A 16,940-nucleotide genomic window follows, 5' to 3' on the forward strand; every position below is an offset into this window, starting at 1 on the left:
CCAACAGCAAGACACTCCGCGGGAAGTGGTCGACCAAACAGAAAGATATCTGGGAGCATGTGTACTGACATGCGCACCAGAAAAGTCTCAGCTCTTAACGATAAGCAAGCGCTCAAGAGGACAACCAACGCAGACAGGGGACCCGTAAGTGACAATGGAAAACATTGTAATTCCTTAGTTTTCAACGCTGCACATTCTGGGGCGGATTATTCAAAAGGATCGGTCCGGGGGAGCAGAGTTAGAAAAGGTTCACAAAACCAGTCAACAAGCCAGAAACCTTATAAAAAGGCTGAAAACCAAAGCCACCGTCTCAAAGAACACGACTGCACGAAGATGATTCATGGGTTTTTCACACGCATACTGACGTACGGGGCCTCGTATATATATGAAGAATAGCCAGAGGATTTAAATTACCACTCTTATCAGGAAGGTCGACAAGATTGCCATGGGCCTGTCACCTTCCACATCCAAGGAAAAGTTGCTCGACATGGGAGTGCACAACACATGGGAAGAGCTCGTGGAAGCGCCCCATGTCAACCAAATGGAGAGACTGTAGCTGACCAATACGCGTAGAGCCCTACTTCAATATTTCGGTTACCGCTTCGAAGATGACATGCACGTCCCTCAGCGTATTCCGTACGAGATCAGAAATAACTTACACATAAGCAATATACCAAGTGTGCATCTCGCGTATGACAAAGGAAGAAGACTGGCTAGGATAAAACTGTTACTATGGGTTCCGGGACACTGTGGATTAAGATTAAATGAATTGGCCGATTCCTTAGCACGAGCCGCACTTGATGGGCCAGTTTTGTCCATACTGCCAGATGTTGAATATATCACGGCAATAAGATATCGAAAATGAGCAATCTCCACTGATACGATAGAAAAAGTAACTACATGGACAGAATATGACCACCTCATATTTCCATGGCAACCCCACTGGAGCCAGTCCAGAAAGCTCAAAGTCTTAATTACTAAATTTCGATGTCGTGTCCCCCCCCCCCTAAACCTGTATCTACACAGAGCTGGTCAGACAACATCACCCCTCTGCGCATTCTGCGGAGAAATGGAATCACTAGATCACTACTTTTTGTATTGTCGCCGCTACAATATACTTCGAAAAAGGTTACTAGTTATGCCATTTCTGAAAATAGGCGTTAGATTGACGGCGGAAACAGCGCTAAGCTTGGTGCCTCAGTTTTGGGACATTGCCACAGGGATGCTTTCAATGCCGTTTGCGATTATATTCAGGCAACCAAGCGTATACCTTTGCGATCTTCAATAAAAAAATTAATTATTATTACTCCCAGGGCAGAGTGAAGTAAACGCAGCTGAGTGGTAATCATAACACATCAAATCTCAAAATTGCCCAACTAGATTTTTTTTCGTTCGCTCTTTTTATGTTTTTTTTACATTTTTCTTATTATAATACCAATTCATTACACATAGTTAAAATGATCACAGAAAAACTGCACTACACTTTCTTGGCCAATCCCCCTGAGTGGGTATGAGCCATCACCCCAGGGAAACAAAACAAAACAAACTGCTCAAGTGGATACTAGAACGAACCAATAGCAAAGAAAACGTGAGGTACACGGACGCAGCGGCTTACATTATAAATGACTGTTTTGCTATAAGTGTTGTCGAGGAAAACGGTAAAGAATTGAGATCTAGATTCATACCTGCTAAGGACGTGAGTACATCGGAAGCGCTCGGCATAGTCCTGGCCATCGATACATGCAAGATGATGTGGGCTACAATGACAACGAATTATAAAAAGGCATGAGGAAGATACATGAATAGAAGGATTGGAAAGGCAGCCCTACATGTCTTGTAAAGCACCAAGATCCACGAAAAAAACATCCTTTGGACACCGAGACATGAGTCTCTCGTGGGGAAGAAGGCAGCGCACGCCATGACTCCAGATCATACACTACAAGCCATCTCCGACACTCTGGGAACACGTACCGATTGCTGTCACTACGAGCATGAGCGCATACGAAAGAAGTAATCAGACATTTTGGCACATTACAGGAAGCAGAGAAAGAAGTACTCGCCGGCACACGAGAGTCTGAGTAGAGAACACGCAGTGACCTGGAGAAGAATCCAAGCCAAAACTTGCCCGCATAGATCATTGATGCACGTAATGTATCTCGAGACCTACGGGCGGGACTACAAGTTTTGCGCGTCGGACACGCGCAGCACTCTGTCCCACATGGTGCTGGAGTCTAACAACAATCTGGATTTACCTCCGTTGTCACCGCCAGGTGAAAATGAAGAAGAAGAAACAGATCGAGAGGAAGAATTCAAAAACCAGTGGGAGGCTTTTCTGGTGACGCAAGACCCTGAAAACCACCTACGGTTGGTGAACAGGGCTCGGGTGGCGGCACCAAGCCATGGCTACTTGTGCTGAGGAGGCTACCCACCTTGGGGCAGAAGTACAAAAAGTCTGGTTCAAATGAAGTTCATGTATATATATATATATATATATATATATATATATATATATATATATATATATATATATATATATATATATATATATATATATATATATATATATGGGATATGGCACAACGGGAGCGTTGTCAACAAGGATAAATATATTTATCCTTGTTGACAACGCTCCCGTTGTGCCATATCCCATACCTTCACGAAGACTAACTGGCCCATTGAAATATTACTCCCACTATATATATATATATATACATATATATATATATATATATATATATATATATATATATATATATATATATATATATATATATATATATATATATATTATAGTATAGGGTCACCTACCAGAACAAGAGCAGTTGCTAGGGCACGTTGCCTGTTTATATGAGGTTTGAATGACATGCACCCCTCATCAAGCAGAATGACCCTGCAGAATGAACTTTTCCTTTAGCTGCGGTACCAGCAAAGACAGAAATTATTTCATTTGTTTTAAAGCACAAAGAATAAAAAAAACCTTCTCTAAGACCTGAAAGCAAGTGCTATTTCAGTAATCGTATTGTGATTGCAATCAAACAGACACTGTGGGTGGATTGCAGTAGTTCACGTTGCCGTCATGTTTCGTATATGTATACATATTTGTATACGAGGTTTGTTCTAAAAGAAACCATACTTTCACGGTACTGCTCTATCGCATGTGAAACTGCATTTAGGGCACTGTGCCACTCAAGGTAGTCTCTCTACTGACAATTCAATATTGTTACCGCTCTTTCTTTCCAATTTCAGAAAGCCCCCTTTATAGCACTTCGTTGATGGCGCACAGGTCCCTTCTCACATTGTTCTGGATCTACTATACGGTTTCTAAATGCCATAATTTTTAACGTAGTTTTAACTTATTGAAGTTAAAAAAAATGTCAGCTGGACTGCGATTCGAGAATATGATGGTGGAGCACAACATAACCGTGGTATTTTTTTTAAGTAGGTGTGGGGAAGAAGAGACGTGGGAGCCAGATCCAGATGCAACATCTAAGCACAATCCAGGCCACACAATCCAGGCCTCACGTTGCACACAGGATCTCTCAAACACGCTCGAATTGGCAGGTGAACTTTCTTTACCATTCTATCATCACTGTAAAAAAATAAAGATTTTGTGCGACTTTTTTTGGGTAGTCCTGAAATTCTACGCATACAACTCTTCGTAAAGACGCACGTTGACTCTCCAGTGGGTCACACCACTCTCAGAAGAAAGTAAAATGACCTCTAAATGAGTGTAAACGAGCCCCATTAAAGAGACATGCGTGGCACATCGGGACTACACGAAACGCGTCAAAGTAACCTTGTTTTGTGTGATGTGGTACAAATTTCCGATGTACAATTATTTTGCAGGAAAGAAGAACAAACACCACCACATTCATCTTTGACCGACTTATGTTTGCTTCTTCTGAACGAAGAGGAAATACCCCACGTTCTAAGAGGAACGAATCATCGCCACTGCGATGATTGTCATAAGGTTTTGTTATCAAAGCCCTTTTCTGGCCGCCTGTTCAAATGTTCTTAAAAGGTTTTCATTGTCATTAACTACGGCGAGTAGTTCGTGGCTGATTTTAACATGCATCTGTTTCTGTTTGTCAGCCAACAAACGCGGCACGAACTTAACTTTGACATGATGCATCTGAAGTTAGTGAGTGAAAATTTCATGGCGTGATGCTACGCCGATACCCATGTTATCATCAGCTTCCCAAGTAGGCGTACGACAATTTCCACAAATAACACAGCACGGACTCTTTCAAAGCATTCATAACCTTTTGAGTGGTGGTCTTTCAGGCTTCTGATTGTCACCGATTGACGTTCTGCCGTGTTCAACGCGCCTAAATCAATTATTGTAATGTGTCCGACTCATACACTCTTCCACGTTTGCTTGGCAAAGCACTTGATATGTATCTGTGAAAGTTTACCAAGTTTGTAGCGAAACTTCAAACGCGCGTCCATTGTTCGTCAAGCAATTTTATTGTCACTTTCACACTAACTTCACGGGCATCTAGTCAATGTGCTAGATGCCTTGTTGATGTGCCTTCTTGCTCCCGTACAGCAGGATCTTCCGACGCTGCCTTGCTGATGTGGCCTCTCGTTCCCGTACGGAAGGATCTTGCCGACGCTGCCTTGTTGATGTGGCTTCTTGTTCCCGTACAGCAGGATCTTGCCGACGCTGACGTGCCGCTGCAGCTTCTTGTTCACGTACGGGAGGATCTTGCCGACGCTGCCTTGTAGATGTGGCCTCTCATTCCCGTACGGAAGGATCTTGCCGACGCTGACGTGCCGCTGCAGCTTCTTGTTTACGTACGGCAGGATCTTGCCGACGCTGCCTTGCTGATGTGGCTTCTTGTTCCCGTACAGCAGGATCTTGGCGGTGACGTCGCGCAGCTTTCCGGTGCGCTTCTGCCTCGCGTGCTCTAGCTTCAGGGTCCTGTCTACGAGCGAGCGCCGCCACTGCCCTGCGCGCCCGCCTTTCGGCATCCTTATTCATACGAGCACACACCGACTGCAATGAGCATCGGCAACTACAAATCTGTATCGATATGATTTTGATTATAAAACCATTGCTTTAGAAAACACCTCGCGTCGTTCGTTAAGCAGCTGGCGTCTTTCGTTGGTTTATTTCATCAATCAACGGCGGTTTGAAAAAAAACTTTTTTTGTTTAATCATGCACAGGAGAATCTCACCAGGCACTACCTTGGAGGTAAACAATGGCTGCTACTATGAATGAGAGACAGCAGAAATCGGCTTTTAGCACTTCTACTTCTACTAACGTTGCGTACTGGAATGTGCCAATGGCGGCTAATGGGAAATGACAGACAGAAGAATTCGGCTGTTAACACGCACGCTGCAATTTTTTTTATTGTAAAACAACGCACAGGAGAAATCTCCCACCGGCACCACCTTGGAGGTCAAAGGGTAAGACTGGTTACGCACTACGACTACGACTAAGAGGGACGAACAGTTGCCGCTATAAGGAGCTTCGCCCCTAAAATTCTCAAGGTGCTCTGCGCCCAGATTCGTGGTTGTTTTGCTCAGATGAAACAAAAGGTGTGTCTTGTGAGTCTCCACGTCGTACGCCTTGCCCCACATCAATAAAAAAACAACGCTGAGAAAGAGGAAAACACTTTCGTTACCATAGAAGATAAAAAGGATAGGCCATAGTAACTACAAGACGTAGTAACACCCGTTATGTCCACATTTCTGTTCCTTTTACGCCTCCCTGCTTCGCTTGAATGCACAGAACTAACGGGGGGTACATGTGGAACTGCGAGAGAACTGAAGGCGATTTCGCAAAGCTCGTAATGAGCTCTAAGCACTACATTGCCCCACAAGGCTCCGTTTGTTCGTAGCACCTGCCTACGGAAACATTATCAACTGCCTGTAAAAAAGTCGCAGCTTCACCACTAAGTTGAAACAATGAATGCGTTAGCAACAAATTGCAAAGTCATGCGAAGAATGGCAAGCAGATCGAAACGTGCCCCACGTTTCTCACGCACAAATGACGCACGAAACGTACTCAAAGGTACAAATGAACGTGAATACCCCCCGTATTCACAAACGCTCCTCGACTCGACTTTCACCCTTCACTTGACAGAGTTGCACACTGTGCGGCTGCTCGGCTGAAAATGACACTGCGCTACTCAACAATAGCAGCAAATTATCACTGATATGAGTGACTTTCCCTCCCTAGAGATGACGCTCCCATCGGCTTTTTCAAGTCAAGGTGGAGCGTTGAGTGAAGGGGCGTTCTAGAATACGGGGGTTAGTGTCTCAGTTGTTATTTCGCTGTGTCTGAGAAACGCGCCCTTTTCGCAAACAGAGGCTTTGCGACGACTGCAGAGACCTTCGTACGCCCCGTAACTACAACGGAATTGTTCTAGTGCAAGCTTTACGCCAGAAAAGACGTATGATTCTCCCCACCGGGAGAAAAGGGCGCACGAGAAATCGTCCACTCCCCTCCTCTTCACGGGCCAAAGTACGCGTGAGAGAGGAGAGCCGCCGCGCGCTCATTGCGCCATCTTGCTGAAAATGCTGCAAAGACAATAGCCCCCCCCCCAAGATGCCCACCAACAGCAGTAAGTAGTAGATATAAATAGCTTGGCATGTGAACGTCAACGGGGGTACCTTTCTGTGGCTCAGTGGTTAACGCGTCGTATTCACGACGCGGAGGTCCCACATTTGATTCTGCGCGCCGAAGTCTTTTTTTTTTGAATTTTTGTATTTCTTGTGTTTTCATATACATACGTATGTATACATATATTTCGTTCGTTATTGTATTTGTTCATTACAGTATACGGTGCATGACATAAACGCCTGCGGCGAAACCTAGCCGGGAGTGTCCATATAATTGCTATCGCAATAAAGTTCTCTACTCACTCGCCACCTCAGCTTCCTTACGCTGCAGTTCTTCCACACAATCGCGGCCGTATTCTGAACTTCGTTCGAGTGGGCTGCCAGGCAAAGAGAAAGGGCTGTTTAGTTATTGAGCACCAGCTGCCAGGGATCATAAATATACAAAATCCTTTTTTGTGAATAGATCGCATATTATTCATATGAGCTCCTGCGAAGACACCGCTTCTAGTTGTTCACTATTACAGGTTGCAAGCTGGGATAATCCGCTACCAGGCAGGATTGCGGCCTAAATCTCTCTTTACGCGACCTATATTATTGTTGAGAACGACGAGAAAAGTATGCGGGCGTGCTTAGATATACGTGTATGCTAAAGAAATAGCCAGAAGTGCGCGGAACACTCTGTACAGTCACATCGAAAGCTGAAACAATGACCTTTCTATTACCCACTATAGACTTTCTTGGGGCCTCTAATACAAGTACACATACAAGGTATCCACTGAGTCGTAATTTATTGTAACCATCACAAAGTAGGCAAGTACCAACTCGAGCCATTTTTTTTATTAATTTTGCCGAAAGTCAAGCATCGCACACGCTATGCATCTCAAAGGTATTACATGCGTTTTTTTTTCTCCTCACAATGATGAATAATCATGGCTGAGCCTTTTGCCATGCGTTGGAAGCAATCAACGACCCATTCGTTGCGAATCCGCATTGCGTGACGGTTGGTTGTTATTTTACACCTCTTTGACGCTATATTGAATATGTTAACACAATTTCTTGCCCGAGATTCCACCTGTAGATCATTATGTACAGAGGTTTGGAGCACCACCAGAAAGAGGTATAATGTGGTATAATGCTGTATACTGCAATGCTCGACTTCTAAGCTAAGGCCCCGGGTTCAAATCCCATTCGAATTTCGAAACGTTTTTCTTTTTCGTTTAATCTTCTTTTTTCAATTATGCGCCAGTGGTTACGGAAACTGGCAGTGTCTGATAACTATATACGGCGCCAAAAATAGCTCTTGTTATGATCTCGTAGCAGTTCGCGCTGCAAAAAGCTAAAAAAAAAAGGCAGGGCCCTTTGTTTCTGATAGGGATATACTTTTCTACACAGCGAGCATAAATTTCATTTTTTTTTGTTACTCGGATAGCGCTATTATGCCCATGTTTTAGCAACGACGCTGCGCTTCCAACGTCAGCATTGTGCATTATTTTTTTTTACTATCCTAATATAATGAACGCGAACCTGGGGCAGCACGTATTCCGTGGTGCCGATGAAAAAATTAATTTATATCAACAGTTGATAAAAGGGAGGAAAGCATACTACCGTTTCGATTCCTCGACTACAAGGTTCAAGAATCTTGAGGTGTCGAGACAATTGGAAAAACCAAATGCAGCGTATTGCTCTTATTGCGTTGGAAAACATGAAACGGGCAGTCTTGATGCGCAAATTTTGGCTGCACGTTCCTGCCATTTGCCAGTTTTCATTTGCTACAGGCCATGGAAGCGCCTGCATTTCGGCTTAAACTCTCGGTATTCGTTGACCGCGGCATACCATTTGTGGGGCATTACATAAGGCTAGATATTGGCAGTAGTGTTACTTATGTGATGTCTTGAACACTTACACGTAAACACCAATGCTCTACTTTTTTTGTTTTTTCAGTGAAACACATTTCAGTCCTGTGTTTTCTTTCTTGAAATAATGTTACTGAGAACAGGCAAACTGCCCAGTGCTGAAAAGAAAGTTCAGCAGTTTCACAACTTCTAGCAACCTTTTTCTAAGCAAGGACAACTCCAGGGCAATGTTTCCAGTAAAAAGCGTAAGGTCGCTAACACGGTTGCTTGCATCAGTTGGGTATCAGTACATGAGGATGTCGAATGCTGCATAAGGTGTTTTATACAGTATGGGCAGGTATGAAGTGTACTGATAATACCAGTTTTTTTCTTTCCCAATCGCTTCTTAAAACTGGTCTGCCGAAAAAAATAATAATGAACCACAACAAATAATTGACAACTCGTAACCAAGTAAACTCAATTTCTTGCGAGGTGCATAAGAGACGCGTGGAGGGCTGCCCTGTAAGTTTTATTTTCTGACAATCAAATTTGATGATAGTCTGACAGCAGAATCAATCTACTTTTTAGGAAACCCTTGTTCTCGTTGTTGAGATTACTGATTGATTCAGGTTAAGCCAGTTGCCCTGAATAAGCAGTCAATTTCTGACGTGTCCTTTCAATGTAAGTGAAAGGGGTTTATTGGTGTAAACAGCTCTTGCACAGCAGGTCTCTATTAATACTGAAAGCAGGCGGCAACGACGGACAAAGAAAACACAGTGTTAGGGCCACCAGCTTGCGCTCGAGGCTTCTACTTTAGTGCTTTTATTTCTGCCTGAATGTAGAGTCAGACACAGGACAGGACAGGACAGGACAGGACAAACAACTTTATTTGGTCCTGAGAGGCAAGGCGGCGGGCCAACTATGTAGGTCCCCACCCAGCCGTTGGCTAGTCCCATGTCGGAACAGAGAGGCCATGCCTCTCCGCTCGTTCACGGGCCCTCTGGACAGCCTGAAGCTGGACGTCTTGTCTGGGGTCTGTGATTGCCGTCGTCCAGTCTTCTTCTGTTTTAAAATCCTGTAACGCAGGGCACTGCCAGAGCATGTGACTCAAAGAGCAAAATTCACCACAATCTGGGCAAAGTGGATCAATATCCGGATGAAGCATGATCAGAAAGCCCCTAGAGGGGTAATACCCCGTCTGGAGCATGTGGAGCGTGCTTGCTTGTGATCTGTGGAGCTTATGATGGGGAAAAGGAAAAGTCTGTCGCTCTCCTCTGTAATGAGATGTTATCTCGTGAAAAGTAACGAAAGAATCACTGTGGACGAGCTCTCCCGAACCCACCCGAGAGACCACCCCGTCGCGGCTTGTGAAACCTCGCGCACAGTCGTGGGCTATCTCGTTTGGGTTCAGGTGACCCGGCAGTACGTCTGGTCCCATGTGAGCGGGAAACCAGACTATGTGATGAATAACGTCTGAGGGGGGTTTGCTGTGGAGAATTCTGGCTGCCTCTGTGGCTATCAATCCCAATGCGAACGCTCTAACGGCCGCTCGGGAATCAGTGTACACCGTGGTGCGTTTTGTGTCCAGTAATGCCAGCGCTACAGCAGCCTGTTCTGCTACATCGACCAAGGAGGTCTTCACTGAAGCTGCCGAGACAAGTTCTCCCCTGTCATTGACTACTGCCATGGAAAACCCGCTGCCGCCGGCGTGGCGCGCCGCGTCCACAAATGTCTCTGTTCCGGAGAGGTTCTTTATGAAAGCCCTAGCCCTCGCCAACCTACGACCTTTATTGTGTTGGGGATGGATGTTTCATGGAAGAGGGTCAACAATAAAGGAATTCCTTGTTTGATAATCAAGCTGCGTAGTTTCTCCCTGATTGAAGATAAGACGGAGGCCTGCCGCATCGAGCAGTTTTCTTCCTGTTTTGAAAATCGATAACCGAATTATTTGTGCTGACCTTTGCGCTTCAATTAATTCCGAAGTGGTGTTGTGCACTCCCAACTTCATGAGTTTTTCTGTGCTAGTCGTGATTGGGACGCCGAGCACCTTTTTGACACTTTTGCGCATGAGCGTGTCCAATTTATTTCTTTCCGTTTTGGTCCAATTGAGAGCCGCCACTATGTATATGATATAGCTCATGAGGAAAGCGTGGTGGGCCCTAAGGAGGATATCCTCGCCTATGCCGCCCTTCTTGTTGGACACCCGCATAATTAATCTCAGAATGTTCTCTGTTTTTGTGGTGAGATGGGCTATAGTCTTTGCGTTGCATCCCTTAGAGTCTAATAAAAGCCCCAGAATTTTCATAGAATTGACTCTAGGAATTGTGCGACCATCCTTGGTGCAAACGCTAATGGGCACCTGATCGAGAGGGGTGAGTCCCCTAACACCTCGTCTAGCCTGTCTGTACAGCAGGAGTTCCGACTTTTCCGGCGAAAGCGCCAGTCCCGTACCTTCCAGGAAAGACTCTGTAACGTCCAGAGCCTCCTGTAGAGCTTGTTCAACCGCCGCCTCTGATCCTCCGGGACACCAGATTGTAATGTCGTCAGCATATAAAGCGTGTCCGACATTAGGAACTTTAGAAAGGCTTGCCGACAGCTTGCGCATGGCTATGTTGAATAGAAGGGGGGAGATTACTGCCCCTTGGGGAGTACCCCTTCGTCCGAGTTTGAAAGGCTTCGAGACTGATTGTCCCAGTTTTATTGCCGCCGTCCGACTCTCAAGGAAAGATTCAACGAAGGAGAAGAATTTAACTCCCAGGTTCAAAGCCGATATCTCCTTAAGAATATAGTCGTGTTTGACAGTATCGAATGCTTTAGTGAGGTTCAGTGCGAGGACCCCTTTTAAATCTTTGCTTGGAAAGTCAATTATTTGTGTTTTGAGGAGGAGCATGACATCTTGCGTGGAAAGTGAGGGCCTGAAACCTACCATATTATATGGAAATAGGTCATTCCTCTCGATGTAGCGCGATATCCTGTTGTGTACTGCATGTTCTGCCACTTTGCTAAGGCAAGAAGTAAGGGAGATCGGGCGGAGGTGATCTAAGCTGGGTGATTTACCTGGCTTGGGGATTAAGACCACTGTGGCCCTCTTCCAAGTTTCTGGTACGACGCCCTCCTCCCATACGCTGTTTATCTCCTTCACTAAGGTCTGAATGGCTTTATCATCCAAATTTCTTAAGAGCCGATTCGTAACTCCATCGGGACCTGGGGCAGACCTTCCGTTTAGGCTATGGAGCACTTCCCTGATCTCAGCTTCCGAGAAGGGAGCGTCCAACTCTGAGGAAGGCACACCCTCATACCGGTGGGGGATAGAAGTTGAGCTCTGGCTAAGCGGGAGGTACTTGTTAGCAAGTATCTGAAATTGGGAAGCTTCTGAGATGCCTGCCATTTTCTCCTTATTAATAAGTCGGTCAATGGCTAGTTTCTGATTGCCTTTGGATTGTCCATCATCTAGGAGGTGTTTGAAGAGGGTCCATTTGCCTCCTTTGCGCATTTTCCCGTCCGCAGCCCAGCAGGCGTCCCTCCATTGTTGTTTATGGAGTTCGGAGCAGTGCTCCTCAATATGCCGATTGAGCTCCGCAATCTTTTTCCGTAGCCTGCGATTTAGCCTTTGTTTTTTCGATCTCGCGATGAGAGAGCGTTTGGCGTCCAGGAGGTGCGCTAACCTTGCATCCATCCCCGGAGCATCAAATTCTGTTACTATTTCTTTGGTGGCCTTCTCGACATCCTTCTGGATTTGTACAAGAAGTTCACTGAAGGTGTCATGTACTGACTCATCTTCACCTCTGATTTGCCTAAAAAGGTCCCAGTCTGTATATTTATAGGTTCTTGGGGGTGGTGCTCTTATTTCCATCCAGAGTTCTATGATGCTGTGGTCGCTTCCCAAGTTCTCCTGTAAGTTGGACCACTCGACCACCGCATTTCTAGTGAAGCTGAGATCAGGCATCGTGTCTCTGGCGACCGAGTTTCCCAGCCTCGTGGGAAAACGCGGGTCGGAGATAAGCGTTAGGTTTAAGTCTATACTGGCTGCAACTAGATTGGCCCCTTTCTTTGTCCTCGTAACATAGCCCCAAGACGGATGGGGAGCGTTGAAATCCCCAGCTACTATTAAAGGGTGCGATCTGGCGGCAGTTGCGACGCTATGAAGGAGTGAGCGGATATTATGTTTATAAGCCGAAGGAGGGCTATACAGGTTAAAAACGAATATGTTGCTTCGGATTTTGCCGTTGGGGATGATTTCAATTAATTGTGCCTCGAGACCGGATCTCTTATCCGAGTCGCAAATTTTGACTTCGTGCTGCTCAAAGGAGGTATCTTTCCTGACCAACGTGGCGATACCTCTGCCATTTGCGTCTTTTTGGCTAATCGAACGGTAGCCCGAGAGAACTACCTTCTCGCTAAGTGTTTCCTGCAAGAGCAGGACGTGCGGCATTGACGCCTGTGCTTTGATAAGCTGCAGTAGAGCAGCTTTACGCCTTAAGAAACTTGCGCAATTCCACTGCCAGATAGTTATGTTTCCGGTTTGGCCCGCCATTTTGAATATTATTGAAAGAGCATAGCCTGCGGCGAACTCGTAGCGTCCGAGAGAGAAACAACTTTTATTGAAACGGCAAGTGTTAGAGGAGTTTACTCCCCTCCCTTAGATGGCAGCTAGGAGTCCTTGGGCCCTAGCGGCATCTTCGGCTTGCCTGATGACCTGTAGTTGGTCCTCGATGCTTGAGCTTAGCAGCGCGGTCTCCCACTGCTCCGTATTCATGTATGTGTTTGGCCCCTTCACGATGTTGGGGCAAGCCCAGATAATGTGTTTGAGGTCCGCCCGCTGATTGCAGTGTTTACATCTGTCTGAGTAGAGGTCCGGGTAACAATGATTATAAGCGATTGGGTTTGGGAACGTGTTTGTTTGTAATAGGCGCCACGCTGTCGCCTGCTGCTTATTTAATGAGGAGTGTGGTGGCGGGTAATGCTGCCTCCCTAATCTGTAGTGCTTGGTAATTTCGTTGTAACTGAACATGCGGTCTCCCTCCGCACGCGGGCTCCGCGTCATTCCTGCCCCTGCTCGGCTCGCTAACTCTCGAGCTAGGGTGTGTGCGGTTTCATTGCCCGGGAGGGAGGAGTGGGCGGGCTGCACTATCTTGGCTTTTGCAATCGTACCAGTGTTGGTCGTCTTGAGTTTGCTAGAGTCAATCATTTTCATTTTAGATTCGAGGATTCCTACTCGACGTGTCAGGTGGGAGACGCTCCCGTCCATACGTTCGATTGTGCTAGATTGAATGGCTAAGGCCTCTCTCACCTGCTTGAGCGATTCCTCAATCGCCGTTAAAGACGCGAGTACATTTTTCTCAGGGACCTGAGCGGGGGACTCGTCACTTTGCATTGCCAAGCTTTCCGCGATCGCGGGGGGCGAAACGGCCTTGCGCTTAATCGACCCTCCTGCTTGAACCGGTATGGGTGTGGCTACTTCACGGGGTTCACGCGAGTTGCGGAAGAGCTCGAACTCGGTCCTCAGCGTTCGTAGTGCCTCTTTAAGTTCTGCATTTTCTTTTTTAAGCATTAAAATCTCTGATTGTTCTCTTTTTTGCTCTGGTAAAATGCCCTGCGTTACCTTTTGGCAGCTTGGTATGTTCATCCTGGCCTTGTCCGCCCAAGACATTTGCTTCTGAAGGCGGCCCTTGGAACCCGATCGTCCTCTCGAACGGGAGCGACTGCTGCCCTTGTCACGCCCTCTGGAGCGAGAGCGCGATTTGATGCCGGAGCGTCCTCTGGAGCGGGAGCGTCCTCTAGATGCCGATCTGCTGCGATGAGCGCTGGAGAATGATTCTTCTTCCGCCAGTCCTTCTTCGCCTCCAGCTGTGTCGGAGCCACGCCGCGCGCGCCTACGGTGGCGCCGCCGTCTTTGGCGCACGATGTAGGGCATCTGGAAGCGCTTTCTGCACTTGCGGTCCGCCGTTGGGTGCGCTCCGCCACAGATGGCACACGTGGGATCACACTGATGATCCGGTGATGGTGACTGCATGCCGCATCCGCGGCATTTCTTCTGTTCATCGCCCTTGGGGCAAACATCGGACCTGTGGCCCAAATCACCACATGCATAGCACACGTCCACTTGCCTGCGATACAAGGAACAAGGGTATCGAACACCATCACACACGACGTGCTGGGGGACCTTTTGTCCGTCAAACAACACGATCACTGTTGGTGTCTTCTTGATTCTTCGAACCCCCAGAGCGTCAGGGTTCCTCCGGTTGACGATCATCTCTCTCAGTTCTGCGTCACTGAGATCCACATTGATTCCACGGATCACTCCTTTACATGTGTTGTCAGACGCAGCCACGTAAGCCGCCAAGCCTATGACAGTCGAGCCCATACTTATCTCTTGGACCCTGGCGTAGGCGCGCGCATTCGCCTCGAACGGCGTGGCAACGACGAAAATGTTCTGGAAGGGGTTCGTGCACAGCGTGTCGTCGAACACCTGCTCTGCTGTTAGGGAAGCCGCCTTTGCGAGCGAGCGCTTGAAGATAAGAAGGTCTGTCTTCTTGACATCCATCCCTCCACGTGGCCGTATAATGGTCTTAAAGTGATCCCTGGGAAGGTTTGGGATCCTGGAAGCTTTCACAACACGCCTCAACACGTTCTGTGAGGCGGCAGTGCGGGAGCCGCCTTTACCGCTTCCTGTCTCTGATGTGGGCGCATTACCAGCGTTACAATCCGCCCGCTCGGCAAGTTTCTTCTTCTTGCTAGCTACTTCAATCCATCCCGCGCACTCCGCTTCTTCCGGATTGATGTCCATGCCTTCTACAACCGACACATTGGGGTTGGAGGCCATTCTTCAGCTCGACGACGCGTTAGGCGTCGTCGCGACGCTGTTGCAGCGCCCGAGAAACGCGTCGACGCGCGAGGCGTCTGCGTGGCGTGGGTAAAAGTCCTGGGGATGTCCAAAAATTTCACCCACCGATAAGATGTTGGTATCTGCTGGTTCACTACAACAAACGGCGTCGAATGATGCACAGTTCTTGCTAGTTGAGGCAAAAAATCCGTGCCAGAACACTTGAAAAATCGGGAGCCGACGTGTTCGCACATCCGCACTGGACGAGCGCCCCCTGGCCGACCTGTAGAGTCAGAGATTTTGCTGTAATATAGAGCGAACGTAGAGTGAACGCGCCCACCCATCTTTACACTCCTTCGTGTGAGATTTCTTATGCCTCGACCAGTAACATCTTGCACATGAAATAGCAAGTACGATTTTGATTCGAGCAGATGAATTGTGATGTATCCACTGCCATCATTAAAAGACTCACGTTTCTTCTTCGTATCACTCGATTTCCTGCGCGAAAAATGCTCGAAAATACAATGTTCTAACCTTTTCTTGCCGCTTTTTCGTTGTCTCGCCTCGAATTCCTCACCATCTTACCACGACGATCTCTCGCAAGACTAAACTTCCCACTCGCTTCCTCAGTGTGATTGTGCAAGCGTGCGAAAGTAGTTCTTTCTCAGCGCATACCATGCTCTTTGGTCTTGAAAGCCGAACCTTCGCAGCGAAGGATTTGTTTTTCCTGTCTCTTTTTCTTTTTTCTCCCACTACTTGACCTACCACACATCTTCTTTGTAGGCTTATTTCCCTGCGTTTCTTTTGATATGCGTTTGCTGTTTTAACTTTTTTCTTTCTAGTTCGTACCCGCCTGCGCACGAAAACACCGATTCACCTATGCTCCCTGCGCATTCATTCTACGCCACTACCCATCAACATCCTTGCCCCCGTCTCCCCACTCACGTACATGTAAGCACGCAGATTTTTCTTGTATGTGAACACACATTGTCGTCATCTGGGCAAACTGTTTTCTAGCTGTTCCGAACTCTGGTCACGGTTGGACCTTTTTGGCGAGTTGTGCCGATACGCATGCGGTTGATGCAGTGGCTCTTCTTTCTTCACTCGATGGTAACTACGCTGGAACATAATGCGCCAGCGCATTTGCCCGAGTGCTTTGTCGTCAGTCTTTTCGTGTTCGCTTTCGTTTGGTATTTTGTACCTGGCGTCATTTTCATAATTTTTCTATATTTCGGCGAAGCTTCTACGTTTGTCTACGTTTCCTAAGTGTTTGTGTTTGTGTGTACGTGCGTGTGTGCGTGCGTGTGTTTTGTTTGTTTGTTTGTTTGTTTGTTTGTTTGTGCTTGCATGTGCGTGTGTGTGTGTGTCACCAAGGAATAACTTACTCATTGTTTTTTAATGTCTGCCTTCTTTGTATGACTTGTGACGATAATTTTACTTTACAAATGGGAATGCCGTCAATGGAGTCAGTATAATAATTAAATTCCTGGGTACACAAAAAAATGAAGCATCATCGTCTACGTTTATTTTTTTCGCAAGTTCGGTTTTTCACTGTGATCGCGTTCACACGCTTGGGCAAGTCGTGGCCTCCTGTGGCGGCCCCAGTAACGACCGAGCATGCCATGCTCAAACACATCGCCTGTGACGCCGTAATTTTTCAGCCTGTAATGTCACCTGTCGGGAGAAAAAAAAGCGAACTTTAGCGAACTTTTCA

At 46.8% G+C, this 16,940-nt stretch overlaps 1 long non-coding RNA gene across 1 annotated transcript in view; it reads right to left on the reverse strand.

The window, feature by feature from the left end:
* Positions 1 to 16,729: 16,729 nt before the first annotated feature.
* Positions 16,730 to 16,940, reverse strand: part of LOC142817298 (uncharacterized) — a 57,305-nt gene continuing 57,094 nt past the window's right edge. The window contains exon 3 of the long non-coding RNA XR_012895157.1: positions 16,730 to 16,900. This is a non-coding gene — a long non-coding RNA (uncharacterized LOC142817298). The remainder of the gene's footprint in view (positions 16,901 to 16,940) is intronic.

The sequence above is a fragment of the Rhipicephalus microplus genome, chromosome 5, assembly GCF_043290135.1.
Source record: "Rhipicephalus microplus isolate Deutch F79 chromosome 5, USDA_Rmic, whole genome shotgun sequence".
In the NCBI taxonomy this organism is placed as follows: Eukaryota; Metazoa; Arthropoda; class Arachnida; order Ixodida; family Ixodidae; genus Rhipicephalus; species Rhipicephalus microplus.